General features: G+C 33.5%; 1 long non-coding RNA gene and 1 other non-coding gene across 3 annotated transcripts; both read left to right on the top strand.

Moving 5' to 3' along the window:
- The first annotated feature begins 2,947 nt into the window (after positions 1–2,947).
- Positions 2,948–6,823, top strand: LOC132615588 (uncharacterized). Of its 2 annotated transcripts, XR_009572756.1 has the most exons (5): positions 2,948–3,200; positions 3,327–4,681; positions 4,783–5,435; positions 5,760–5,829; positions 6,581–6,823. It is a non-coding gene; the product is annotated as an uncharacterized LOC132615588 (long non-coding RNA). The 2 variants fall into 2 exon arrangements; XR_009572755.1 differs by having other exon boundaries at positions 3,327–5,435.
- LOC132616238 (5S ribosomal RNA) lies at positions 5,559–5,677 on the top strand. Its single transcript, XR_009573055.1, has one exon. It is a non-coding gene; the product is annotated as a 5S ribosomal RNA (ribosomal RNA).
- Positions 6,824–14,934: the final 8,111 nt, after the last annotated feature.

The raw sequence follows: 14,934 nt of genomic DNA, 5'->3' as shown, positions 1-14,934 counted from the left end.
TTGAAAACTCACTCTGGTTTTGTGATTGTCGACTTTTACATAACCAATTTAGCTTCTTATTTTGATCTTATTCAAGAGTGCAGTTATGCTTATTTCATTATTTTACGTCCATGATTACTACAGTAAAGTTTCTTTTGTAGTTTATGTATAGCAAATTGGCAAATAACATCCTGATGGTATTCCAATTGTATTCCTAATTAACAGCATAATTGTAAGACAATGGTTTTGTCATTTAAATGAACGTTGCATCAATTTTAACGTCCATTTCTATTTTACATATTTATTCTTTTCGTATAATTTTTTTTAATTTATTGAAATGACTAAAACTAGTATCTCAAAGGACCGAAATTAATAAATAAGTAAAGTTTAGAAATAGAACCCGATTATCGTCACTTTTTTTTTCTTTTTCGGTTTGACACTTTCTTCTTGATTCATGGCAAAGTAGAACCCGATATTTGCCGCTTTCTTCTTAATCCATTTATTTGATGCGATCATCTTTTGCAACATTAAAAACATCGTCGTTTCTCTGAAGGAAAACACTGTTTGATTTTATGAAGAGGCAGACCCCTTTTTTATTGTACCACTTCCACATATACACCGCTTGACGATTAGGTTCTTCCTTAACTTTGCACACCAAATTTTGTGGCACAAGTTCAAACGCCTTGTAATATTTCGCTCAAATCAATGAACAACTATAAGGAAACTTTTGTAGTGCTTAATAATCAATTAATGCCAGAGCAAATTAACCATAAATATATCACTGTCATTTCCTTCATTCAAGTGTACGAAATGGTGTTTCCTTCAAATCAAATTCTGCCAGTTATCAAATTCTAGTCTTTGCATTTTACTTGCATACTGCTCTTTGGGCGGTCTTCACCGAAAGATTCACTTGGCCTTTTTTTGTGTCTTATGTTTCCTAATTGGCTTTGCAGGAAAACTCCATGTCACTCTTGTCCTTCGGTGGTCTTTTCTTCCAAATACCATTGATCCTCCACTGATGGCAAGGACGACAGTCATTTCCTTTTCTTTTCCTTAATCCGATCACACTGTTTGAATTCTCTGCGTCCGTTATTCCCTTTTGGAAACACAATATCTCTTTAAGATTGTTAGAAAAATGGGTAAACATAATCGAAGAAGATAATGGCTTTGAGGCGTGGAGAATCGACTTTCCTTAAAGAGATATTGTCCGTATACATATTGAAGAAAATACAAACAATTTCCTTCGTGATACAACAAAGCCTAGATTATACATGCAGATTTTTCTATGTCTACTTCAGGAGTGCCCTTATATTTATAGAACTTAAGAGATACTTTTCATGAGTAGTCATACTCTTTCATGAACAGATGTGTCTGTTCAATTTAAGGTCTCTTATTAGGGCTATATAAAGCAAGCCAAGAAACCGCACCAAACCCAAAAAAAAAAAAAAAAAAAAAACGACTAGTGGTTTGGTTTGATTTGATTTGGTCTTGGAAAAAAAAAACCTGACCATAATAGGGTTGATTTGGTTTTAATTAAAAAAAAGTCAAACCGAACCCAAATCGACCCGATTATATGTATACTATTTTTAAATTATTTTATACATAAAAACTAAATTAAGTTACATAATATAAAGTTTCTTAAACTAACTAAATTGAAGCCCATATAAATTGGTTTTATTAAGGTAAAATTACTCAAATGACTACCTTATGGTCATTTCCTATCATTTATAGCTATCTTTTTAAATATTACCATTTGTAGCTATGTTTTTCCAAATTAAGGTATTTTTCGGATGTATTTAATGCGTGTAAATTCATAGAAACACAGTAAAAAGAAAAAAAACATATCCCTTGATTTTAGGCCATAACAGTGGGATCATTTAATTAGTTACTAATTGGTATTTTTTACCATACTTTTCCACAAAATCAAATTTTAGATTTGTTTTCCATAACCGTTTCCTATTCCTTCATCAAATCTTCAACATTCAAACGTAAAAAATAAAAAATTCAAAATTTGAAAACATTCAACAGCCAATGTATTTGAAGTTTCAATATTGATTTCGATAGCATAACTAATGTATTTGAAGTTTCCAATCAAACTCCATGTATTTTATATTAAATATCATGTATTTGTGTGAGTAACAATTTGCATTACCCATGTATTTAGTGGTAATGTATTTGAAGTATTCAATATTGATTTCGTTTTTTATTTACCTATGTATTTGATAGCATAACTAATGTATTTGAAGTTTCCAATCAAACCTCATGCATTTTATATTAAATCTCATGTATTTGTGTGAGTAACAATTTACATCACTCATGTATTTGATGGGATTAATTTGAACAAAATACATAAATATATAGAAAACTTACCATGTATTTGCGTCAACCGTGTATTTGAAACTAAATGAACTGATGGAATTAATTTGAACAAAATACACAAATATATAGAAAAACTTACAAAAATACGCCACCAACCACAACAATTGGTTATTATATCATAGAACATAGACAAATACATATATTTTTCGTCTTCTCAAAACCCTAAAAAACTTGTTGGTTAGAATGGAATTGAAATTGACTATTTCACTGGGCATTCACAAATTCTTTCCTTTTAAAAAAGGTAAGAATTTATGAAAAAGGAAAGAGAATGGTAATTTATATTAAGTGATTAATATTGTTACCATTAAAAGGAGATATAGGATTGGGGGTGCTAATTTTTAGGTGTATTTGTGAAATGGTAATTGAAAGTTACTTATAGCTATAATAGTTAAATTAGAAAAGTATTTAGTTATTATTAGTAATTAAAATAAAAGGTAGTTATTACCACTAATTATAAATTAGAAGTAGCTATAACGCGTAAAAATTCCTTTTATTAATTTATATTGAAGCCCATATAAATAAATTAGGCCAGCAAACTAAATTGAAGCCCATATGAATATGAATAATATACAAGAAGCCGAATGACAAAACTAAATGAAAAGGTAATGGAAACATCTGTAAATTGTAATGTAACAAACGAAATAAAGAAACCCTACAGCTACAGCCTGCAATACATTGTTTCTCAAATCAAACCCTTCAAGCGTCCAACTCCCAAAATTAGAAACGCTCTTCCCTTTCTCATTTTTCAATCAGATTAAGCCGCTGTTCTTCCCCCTTCCCTTTCCTCTCAAATCAGCAACCATGCACGGCTCCAACTCTCAAAGAAACTCGCATTTTACATTGTAAGCCGTTTGCTTTTCTTAATTAGCTATAAGATTTTGCAGTTCCATTTATATTGCTGTCAATTTATTGAATTTAATTGTTTAGTTTGTTGCTTGGTGAAATTACAACTTTTTTATTATGTGCAGAATTCTCTTTCGGGATGGAAGCTACAACTTCTGGAACGAAATCGCTGGTGATTGACAACAACCTTCCGATTGTGCCAACAGTAACTCAACAACAACAAGGTAAAGACATTCCTCATGGACGCACTCCTCATAAAAAACAAAGAAGAACAACTCCTAAAGAACCTTCTAAATCTGGGAATACTGGTAGAGAGACTTTTGAGATTTGGTATCACTTCTCCAAATTTAAAGCTAAAGGAGGTAAATGTAGGGCGAAATGCAATTACTATCCTAAAATATTTGCTGCCAAAAGCAAGAATGGAACTACTACATTATGGTTACATCTAACTGAGAAATGTAACAAATCTCCCTTTAGAATCATTGATAAGAGACAAACAACATTAAAGCCAATTAAAGAAGGGTGGACAGAAGGTGGTTCGGGTTCTAATGAAAAGGTGGTGTATAATGTAGATGATATTAGGTGGGACATTGCTGAATTTGTAATTACTGACGAGCAGTAATTAGAGTTGTAGAGGGAGAAGGATTTAAGAAATTGATGGCTAAAGCCTTACCGAATTTTGAATTATCTTCTCGTGTTACTGTTGCTAGGCATTGCTTGAGGATTTATCAAGAAGAGAAAGATAAGCTTAAATATCTTATCAAGAACCAGCACATTTTCCTTACTAGTGACACATGGACATCACTCCAAAATTTGACTTATGTGGTTGTCACTGCACATTGGATTGATGACCAATAGAATTTACAAAAGAAAATCCTGAACTTTTTTCAAACACCAGATCACAAAGGAGAGACTATTGCTAAGGGAATTGAGGAATGTTTATTGGGTGGGACATTGAGAACCTGTTTACAGTAACCTTAGATAATGCAACTGCCAATGATGCTGAAATAAAGCATTTGAAAGTGCTGATGGATGATTGGGGCGGGGTAATACTTGGGAATGAATTTTTACATGTTAGGTGTAATGCTCACATATTGAACTTGATTGTAAAAGAAGGGTTGGATGAACAAATTGAGCCCAGTTCTCGTGTAAGGAATGCGGTGAAATATGTTAGGTCTTCCCCTTCAAGGTTTGCTTCTTTTAAGTCATTAATTGAAAAAACTAAGATAGACACTCATGGTCTTGTGAGCCTTGATGTTGAAACTAGATGGAACTCGACATATACAATGTTAGATACGGCTATAAAATTTGAAAAAGCCTTTACAAGAATGTATCTAGATGACCATAAATATCAAAAGTATTGTCAAGAAATAAGTGCATTAAAAGGAAATCCATCGGCAGATGACTGAAAGAATGTGAGAGCTTTTGTCAAGTTTCTTGATCTTTTCTACCAGACCACTTTAAAAAATTTCGGGACTTTGTAAGTTACTTCCAACTGTTTCTCTCGTGAATTTTTTACTCTTTGAAGTTCTATTAATAAGTATTCTACCAGTGAAGATCTTATTTTGGTTGATATGGCAGCACAGATGAAAAGTATATTTGAGAAGTATTGGGGTAAGTTTGAGAAGATGAATATGTTGTTGCTTGTTGCTGTTGTGTTAGATCCCAGATATAAGATGAAGTATGTGAACTTCACTCTTACCAAAGCATATGGTACTTTGTTGGGAAGATTAAAGTCGGCGGATGTGGCAAGTGTTTTAACTCGTTTGTATAATTCCTACAATAATTCTGTCTTTGAGGCTTCTTCTGATGACCATAATGGAGGTGACACTAGCATGATGAGTGAAGCCGGTGATTTGTTGCAATCTGAGTGGGAGAAACATTTGGAAGACGAGGGAAATATTGCAAAAAACCTGATCTTGAGATATACTTGATGGATGATGTGGTGAAGGATAAAGATTTTGATATCTTGGCTTGGTGGAAAGTTTTGTCTAGTAAATATCCAGTTGTTTCAAAAATTGCTAGAGAAGTTCTTTCTATTGATATTTTTACTGTTGCATCTGAATCGACATTTAGTACATATGGTCGAATTCTTAATTCTTACCGGAGTTCTTTATCGCCAAAAACAGTAGAAGCTCCTATTTGTACTCTACGATGGATACGATCACCTTCTAAAGAATACAAGTTTCACGACAGTTTACAAGAAGTCTAGAAAATTGAGCAAGTTGAAGAAGGTATTTTATATATTCAATTTTTTAAGAATTTGGTTATATTTTTATATTATTTAATATCCAGTATATTAATTATTTAATATCACGTTGGGTTCAATCCCCCGATCCAAATGGTCTTTCCTCTTTGGGTGCAATCATACCAGCACTAACGCACCGGATCCCATTAGAACTCCGAAGTTAAGCGTGCTTGGGCGAGAGTAGTACTAGGATGGGTGACCCCCTGGGAAGTCCTCGTGTTGCATCCCTCCTTTTCCCAGACCCCGCATTGTGGGATTCAACTGGGTATGTTGTTGTTGCCAGTATATTAATTAATCTTTTTTCTTCCAGAGTACCTACGCTCGCCTTTGAGTATTGATTAGCCAGCTTTGTTCATGATGCACCATCTACGTGAGAATTGGTATGATAATTGATTCAATCATTTTTATCTCCCTATTAGCATTTTGATAATTTCTGTTGTTACTGCTGCTGGAAAGTACTATAATAATAGACTTGAAGAACCTCAACAACATTTCTTGGATGCTTGTTACCTTTGTAAGAAAATAATTGGTGATAACTGTAACATTTTCATATACAAAGGGCACACTCCATTCTGTAGTGAAGAGTGTAGGCAACAAAAAATAGAGAAGGATGAAACTAAAGAGAAATAAAGGAATATTTCTTCCATTAAAGCCATGAGAAAAAAGGAGCAAATATAATCCACTTCCCCTAACAAAACTGCAGAAGACTACTCTTTCAGACCTGGAACTGTTGTTGCCTGAGCAAAATGAGAATGAATCTTCTTGATGAAAAAAATATTCAATAAGGTTCATCTATAACAGTTAGCCTATAAAAAGCAAAGAAGAAGATATATATAATATTAGGAAAAAGGAGTCCATAGGAGGGGAAGGAGATGAACTGATGAAGAAGAAGGAATATACAGAAGAGGGTTTTTTTTTTTTTTAATATAAAGTTTTTGTTATGATACGAAAATGTTGAAAGTGGAGAGGAGCCTTGTAATGCTCTCTGAAAAGTGGAAAATGACTGATGGCTGCAGCTATTAAATCTCTTGCTTAATAAATTATTATCCATTTGTCGGCTTGGTCTTTATAAGTTGCTTCAAAACTTATCTAAAGGTTTAGTGGTTTAAATATTCACTTTTCATTTTGCAGATGAGGAAATAGAACCAGATGCAGATTGTTTCCAACACTTCGTGGGTGTGTAGTTACATTTGTCTTGTGTTTACTTGAGAGTTGAGACAACTTCAGTTGTAATAGTCTAGATGATTTAGAGTATACTCAAACTCTAAGGTGGATTTTTGTTTTTGCGACATTCTATTTTGTGTAAAACTGTAGTTGTTTTAATTTTGTGGAAGAAACTATATTAGTTTGCTTTCCCAGGCAAGCAGTTCTACATATCCTATGTGTGATGCAGATCATACTTGAAATTGCCATAACAAGGGTTCATTTAGTGGCTTGGAGATAAGCTAAAGATGCTACTACTTTTCTCTAGTTTTTGAATGAATGTCTGTAACAAGAATTCACTTGTGCCGATGATGTCGGTATTTATTTACTTTGGACCCGGCAGCACTTCAAGCTTTTTTTGGCTTACAAATCCTGAGATTCTCATTGCAACTTTAGACACTTGCTGTACTAGTAAAAATAAATCCATCGAAGCTACATGCAAGTGGTAAATTGGTTGGCCGTGATTCTATAAATAGCTGTCTCCTGTCACTTGCACAGGGGTGAGGAGGTGTGTATCTTAATGTTTGCAAATTATCAAGCAAATGCTAGTTGTTGTATGGTGCTTTTCATTAAATACAATGAAAAAACTGAGAAACCCGAAAAAACCCGAGAAAAATCGATATTGAAAAATCCGACATTTGTTGGTGTGGTTTGGTTTATAGATTTAAAAACTTGACAAAAATGGTTTGGTTTGGTATTTAAAAAATCCGAACTAACCCGGTCTATATACATCCCTACCTCTTATATTACAAACTACCTAACAATCTCTGCTTGCATTGACCTGTGCTAGCGATTGAGAAAAGTTCGAATACTAGAGATTTAGTTGTCACTGTCAGTAAGAGGGAGAAGGAGCGACAGAAAGCTTCTTCCTGGATACTTCATAGGTATATCATTCCAGCCATAAGGCAATTGGACATCAATGTTGCTCGGCTTCTCTAAAGATGTTGCCCAATCTGTGTTGGATCCTAAAAAAATGTACTGGAGGATCCAACACATACCCGTTGACATTTTTGAAGAGTCCAAGCAACATAATTGGACATTGGGAAGAGTATTGGAGTTTTGCATTTTGTGGTATGAATTTTAAATCAAGTTCTGCAGATTATTCTGTCAAGATATTAGGATGATGTGAATCTTGATTGAAGTGTGATATTAGTGACTTTTACATTTGAAGCAAAGCTAATGAATTGCCTTTAATTGTCTTCATATGATTTTTCTTACCGACTTCATCTACTTTGAGGTGTCACGCTAGGAAAAATTAATCTAGAGAACTACAAACCTAAATGACTCAGACTCAAGGGCATATTTGTGAACTCAAGTGTATGTAGTTTAAAAAAAAAAAAAAGTAAACTCATGATTAAATATTACTACCTTGTATATTACATTTTTTTTAACCATATGACCCCTAAATTTTTCAATTTTAATGCAGTCTTTCATTAGCAGTAGAAGAACAGTGGAACGTGGAAAATTTGGCGGTTCTAATAATGTTAATGATATTCACGGGAGGATTGGCCTACGTAGCTCCTATGAACTTTCACAATGTATTTCAAATGTCAACCGCGAAGCCGCACAACAATGTGAATCTTACCTTCCGCGAGTTTTTCACTTTTCTAGGTGCCCTAGCAGACGGCTTTTTCTTATTTGCCTTAGTCACGATTATTTCATTATTAACATGGTAGTCATTTTGAAATCAGTAATAGTCATGCTTAGGAAATGGACATGGGGGACTTCCATGTCCATTTTTGTTATAGAGCTGGTAGTTAGTTACTTTGTGATGCTAATAAGCTTATTCTCACTCAATCACTATAGGTGGGGCGTTTGCCAAAGTTTCGAGGGTGACCTTTTTTTTTCTTTTTCTTTTTTTTTGAAGGATGAGTGTGACCATTTTGATACTTTATAACTTGTAGTTATTGAACTTCTATCTTCGTTGACAATTATTGCTCAAAAGCTACATAGAGCTTTTGGCAAGTAGGATATAGGGAGTTTAAATTTCAATTCATTGACTAATGTTCTACTGAGTAGGGGTATTCACGGTTTGATTAAAACTGATCCAAACCTCAAACCGAACGAAACCAATTAAATACACCAATAGTTGTTTGATTTTGATTGGCTTGGGTTTGAATTTTAAAAAAATGATAATAGTTGATTTGGTTTGATTTTATTAAAAACAAATCGAAATGAAAATAGAACCAAACCGATCAAATAATATACACAATTTTTATAGTTACTAGTAAGTGATATTGATAATAAAAATAGTAGACCACATGAGGAACACTGGTTTTAAAGCATTTTTGTGATTTTTCTTAAGGTGAGATATATGATGGTATGTCATCACTAGATACATAATTTAGAATGTTTCGTTTTTCTGATTTTATATATATATATATATATATATATATTATTGTTTTATTAAAATACAAAATGTTAGATAATAAAATTAAAATTAAGTAGATCAATGAAAGAAGAATTGAAAGAGAATTAATTGTGATGGATCTTATACCTGTATTAATTAAATATATATGTCCTGGTCTAATAAAAAAAAGTTCATGCAATTTCTAGAGTATTAGACGATAATAGTACAACAGAAAATCATAAATTAAATAACAATATATTAATCTTGATAAATAATTTTAAGTACTTTGTTTATTTTTTCACCATTTTTTTTAATCTCTATTAGGCGAATGAACTTTACACCTTAAGCTCATTTCTTAAAAGAAATTCATAAATCCAAACCCATTTATTCAAAGAAACAACTATGAGCTTTACCTAAATAAAGTTGTGTTTCTTATAAATTTTATTCACTTGATTAAAGCTTATAGATCTTAAGATATTTTCTCCATAATCCAAGTTAAGTATAGCTCCCATAATAAAATGGTAATAACTGATAATAAGTTGAAAAGAGATAGAAAAGTCTTTCCTAGTCGTAGGAAAAAAAATGAAAGAGAGAAATACTTTTAAGTTTCTTAAAAATCGAAAAACCGATGCAAACCAAACCAAACCGAATCGAACTGACACAACCAAACCAATGGATATGTATTATATTTGGTTTGGTTTGATTTTAATAATTTAAAAACTGACTAAATTAACTTGGTTTTGATTCTAACCAAAAACCAATCCATGAACACCCCTACTACCGAGAAGTAACAAAGCAGTATATTAGAACTGGAAATTTGTAGTTTCAATACATTGACTGGTGTATGCCAAAAAAGCATATAGAATTGTACATACAGTAATTGATATGCAGATTCTCTCTCTCACTTTTGACTCCCCCCCAAAAATCCTCTTTCTTTTTGTATCTTTTTGTGTTTTTGTTGGACTTATATTTGCTAAAGTGTCAAGTTTTATTTGCATGAGTCCGGAACCAAAATGACTCGAAAAGAAAAAAGACTTGAACCAAAATATCCCAGAAAAAAAAAAACGGTAAAAAAGTACCTTTAACGCAGTAAAATACTGCGTTAAAGGAGCTCCCTTTTTTGGGTTAAACTCTCTTTGTTTTACATTTCACACTTTTTTACGTACTTTACCCACATATTAATCATGTTTCGGTACTCCAGAACTTCAATATTTTATATAGAACCCGACTTATTTTTGTGCGATTAATAAGGTAGGCTCAATACATCAAGGATACACAAAACTTCGGATTGTAGTTTTAGTGATTGAAAAGTGCTCGAAGTTCATTTTTGTTTGAAGACTTGTTGTCATTAGCTTTAAGTTATTTATGTTTTAGGGTTTAGATTTAATCGTTATTTTTTAGTCAAACATTTATACCAATCTCAAAATAATTAAATTGCATCAATGCATTCATCAATTCATGAATTGATTAATGTATTTTAAGTTTTTTCTTTCTTTGATGATTGTATTTTAACAAGTTTGGGTTTATTATTAATGAACAAGTTTAAGTATTTTCAAATTGTTATGAATGATGCAACCTAATTATTTTGAGATTGGTATGAATGATGCATTTTTAACTAAAAAATAACACGCTTAAATCTAAACCCTAAAACATAAATAACTTAAAGCTAATGACAACAAGTCTTCAAACAAAAATGGACTTCGAGCACTTTTCAACCATTAAAACGACAATCCGAAGTTTTGCTTATCCTTGATGTATTGAGCTTACCTTATTAATCGTACAAAAATAAGTAGGGTTCTATATAAAATATTCAAGTTCCGGGGTCTCGAAGCATGATTAATCTATGACTAAATTACTTTAAAAAAAGTGTGAAAATGTAAAAGAAAGAGGAGTTTAACCAAAAGAGAAAAAAAAAGGAAGAGTTCCTGCGTTAAATGTACTTTTTTATCACACTTTTTTTCTGGGCTATTTTGGTTCAACCCCTCTTTTAATGGGTCACTTTGGTTCCGGACTCTTATTTACATAATCAGTAAATTGATATGAACAAGATTGGATTTTTACAAATGCATGTTGAAATTTGAAGTGAAGGGATGACTCAAGTTATGATTTTGGATAATGGGTCAAGTTTTAATTTGTGTATTACGTTTCTCTAGGTTGCTATCTGTGATTTTTTCCAGTAGGTTTTCTCTAGTTGCTATGTGTGAGTTTTCCAGTAGGAAACAGGTTCCCTATCTTTCGATATAGGGGTAAGGTCTGCGTACGCTTTACCCTCTCTAGATCCCATATTGTGGAATTTCACTGTTGTTGTTCTTGTTTATTGCAATAGGCGAAATAATTATGTGACCAACTTGTGATTTTTAGATTAATAGAGAACGACTTGTATTATTTCAATGATATTAGTATTTATATCAATAATGATATTATCATTTTGTTAAATATTCATTTCAATGCCAACAATGATATGTTTCACATGGTATATATGCATTATATATACACGATTTGACATGCATTATATATATACGATTTGACATAGTTTAAGATCAAATTACAGCAATTGTTCGTCTAAAAGAAAGAAGATGACATTGCTAGAAATAGTCTAGTAGAATCTTTACTCAAGTTTATAATTTCTACTAAGCTTCTACATTGGCTATTATAGACCTGAGTAAAGACTCTGCTAGACTATTTTTGGCAGTGTCGTCTTCTTCCTTTTGGACGAACAACTGTTGTAATTTGCTCTGAAATCATGTCAAATCTTAATCAAACTACTTCAAATTTCAGATATGAGCTCCCCTCCATGTTCCGGTTCTTTTGAGATATCATATATGTGAAATAGAGCTCGATTGCGGTGATCCAAAATTTGAACAGTTATCTTCTTCAACCTTATAAAATCGATCCAAAATCATGTCAAGTCTCAAAGAAATTGCTTCCAATTTCAGATATGAATTCTCCTCGATGTTCCGATTTTTTTGAGGCATTGGCAGCTGCTACATTCCATATAACAACGGTTGTATATATGCATTACTTATATAAGATTTGACATGGTTTCAGATCAAATTACAACAGCTGTTGATGGCACTGCCAGAAATAGTCTAGCAGAATCTTTACTCAGGTCTATAATAGCCAATGCAGAAGCTTAGTAGAAACTATAGACTTGAGTAAAGATTCTGCTATACTATTCCCGCAGTGTCGTCTTCTTCCTTTTGTACGAACAACTTCTTTAATTTGATCAGAAATCATGTCAAATCTTGCCCAAACTGCTTCAAATTTCATATATGAGCTCCCCTCCACATTCCACTTCTTTTGAGATATCACTCATGTGAAATAGAGCTCGATTGCGATAATCCAAAATTTGAACAATTATCTTCTTCAACCTTAAGAATTGTTATAAAATCGATCCAAAATCATGTCAAATCTCAACGAAATTGCTTCAAATTTCAAATATGAATTCTTCTTTCTGATTTTTTTTAAAGGTATCACTCGCTCAAAACGAAGCTTGTTTCCAGTAACCCACATTTTTTAATTAGAGTTTCAAAGCTTTGTTAATGGTCGTCAATGGCTTCCAACTCCTTTTTTGCGGTTTTAAGCAATCGAAATGTATACATACTTCATGTTTAACTTCCAACGACGATTACACACATAGAAGATGAAGGAATGGAAGAATTTGGGAGTAAATGAATGATTTTCGGGGAAGAAGAACACGGAAGAAGAAAGAAAGAAAGAAAGAAAGAAAAAGAAAAGTTTTTTTTTTTGAAAAGTTTAAAACTTAAGCCCAAAGTTTTTAAAAATACAAAGAAGCCCCCATGTGTTTGCTAATCCTATCATTAGTAATCACAATAGAAGTCATAGTACAATGCAATGAAATAATGTATGAAGTGTGAATGCAATGCATAAGCACCGTACACATGTACTTCGATGATGGAACATCACATCTCGGCAGCGAAACTCATAGGGGACCCACGAAGTCTATGTACCTCACGGTTTCGGCAACAACCTCGGCAGTCGCTACCAGCACTCATCCTCGATTCTGGGATAAATATCGGACATCGGTCCTCACGTCACGATCATCCAAGTGAGCCCAACTGATAACAGTGTTTCCGTAAGTATCATCAATGTATCAACAGTATATCATGAAGGATGAGAATGCGTGCAATGTATGAGTTCAATGTCAATAATCAAGTCAATATCAAAAGTACCACGCATGGACACACCAACAATATCATGAAAAGCTACACAATAAGCCATAATAGAATCACTATCCTCGTCTCAAATGACAACAAATAAGATACTACAATATCATGATCAATATATATCAATAGTATCCAATATCTACTATCTCCACGTGGCATCGAGCCAACAACAATAGAACAAGATAAGTCACAACACAACAGGGTGGCTAACTCCAATCACACAATAGGGCCTAACCTAAGACAATATCCAACCCAACTTCATACCCGAAGGTTTACATGCATTCTCTGATAATATCGTCTAAATACATGTTTCGCTAAACGAAGTCTCACCATAGAGTAAACATTAACCTCCCTCGAAGGCTGAACAACAAGGTCTCCACAATCACACCTTAGTCTTTCCTTTCCTTTGAGCCTCAAGATAAAGAAAGACTAGGCATATTCGAATCAATAAATTAGAATCAAGAAGAATATCAATCAAACCCTACTTTTATTCGAGACCTATGGAATGGGTTTTATGAACTAGAAGGGTGGAATTAGGAATCTAAAGGTTCCAACATGAAATTAAAGCTCTAGGTGATCAATTCCCATCAATATCAAACTAGAACAACCAACAAATTACTTAAATTCGGATTCTAGGCAAAATTCTCAAATTTGGATATAAATCCTAGCTTCCAATTCCATAAATTAGCCACTAATTAGGAAGAAATTATGAAATAAAGGATTCTAGTCATCAATTCCATGCTTAAAGAAGCTAACCCAACCAATAAACCAAGATTACAAAGCCTAGAAGAAGAACTCATTGAACCCTCTTTTAATTTTAGAATTCTTAGTGAACTAGCATGATAATGGAATCCTAAGATGATAATGAAATCATGGAATATGAAGAAGATAGAAGGACTTACCACCAAGATTTTCCCTTAAGAATCACCTTGAATTGCTCCTAATAACTCAGATTTCGGAATAATAATAAATGAGGGACTTAGGGTTTTTAACACTTCATTTAACGAAATTAACTGCCAGAAACCCGCTTCCGCGACCAGTAAACCGCTTCAGCGGCATTGCTTCGGCGGTCATGCCCAAAATAACACTAGTCGCTTCAGCAGCAAGGTGACTGCTATAGCGGTACCGCTGCCGCGGTGCTTGTGCCGCCAAAGTGGGCACTAGACACCAGAACATCCCAAGATTTCACATTCTTAACTTGAATTTCCGACTATCTCCCGAGGCCATCTACTCACATACCAAATATGCAGACATACATAATAACACGCTACGAACGCACTCGTGGCCTCGAAATTCCCTAGGGAGGTCTCGTTGATCGAATCAACCCTCGATACCTCAAATTCAATTTCCAAACCCAAGTCCCAAAATGCACCCGAGTGCATTGGGAATCGAACCAGATATGCGCAAAAGTTCTAAATGACCATCCGGATCTCTCGAAATCGACAGAATTCTGAAAAAGGTCCATTTACCCAAAAGTCAACTTTGAGTCAATTCTTTTTCGCTTAAAGCCCAATTTCCCAAAAAGTCACCTGAATCACATCCAACCACCTCGGGAACCGTGTCAACGATCCTCTCGGGTCAAATATGAGCTAAACAAGCTCGGGGAAGTGTCAAAAGCATCGAAAAAGCAGTAACGACCAAACAGATCATTACAAAAGACTTTTGGGGTCTTGCTACCTCAATTGTCCAGGTAAAGTTGTATTTGTCTGTTGAGTTTTTGTGGTCAAATACTTTGGCTTGATCCA

The sequence above is a fragment of the Lycium barbarum genome, chromosome 10, assembly GCF_019175385.1.
Source record: "Lycium barbarum isolate Lr01 chromosome 10, ASM1917538v2, whole genome shotgun sequence".
In the NCBI taxonomy this organism is placed as follows: Eukaryota; Viridiplantae; Streptophyta; class Magnoliopsida; order Solanales; family Solanaceae; genus Lycium; species Lycium barbarum.
The sequence above is the reverse complement of the archived record's forward strand: the minus strand, read 5'-3'. Positions and strand labels throughout refer to the sequence as shown.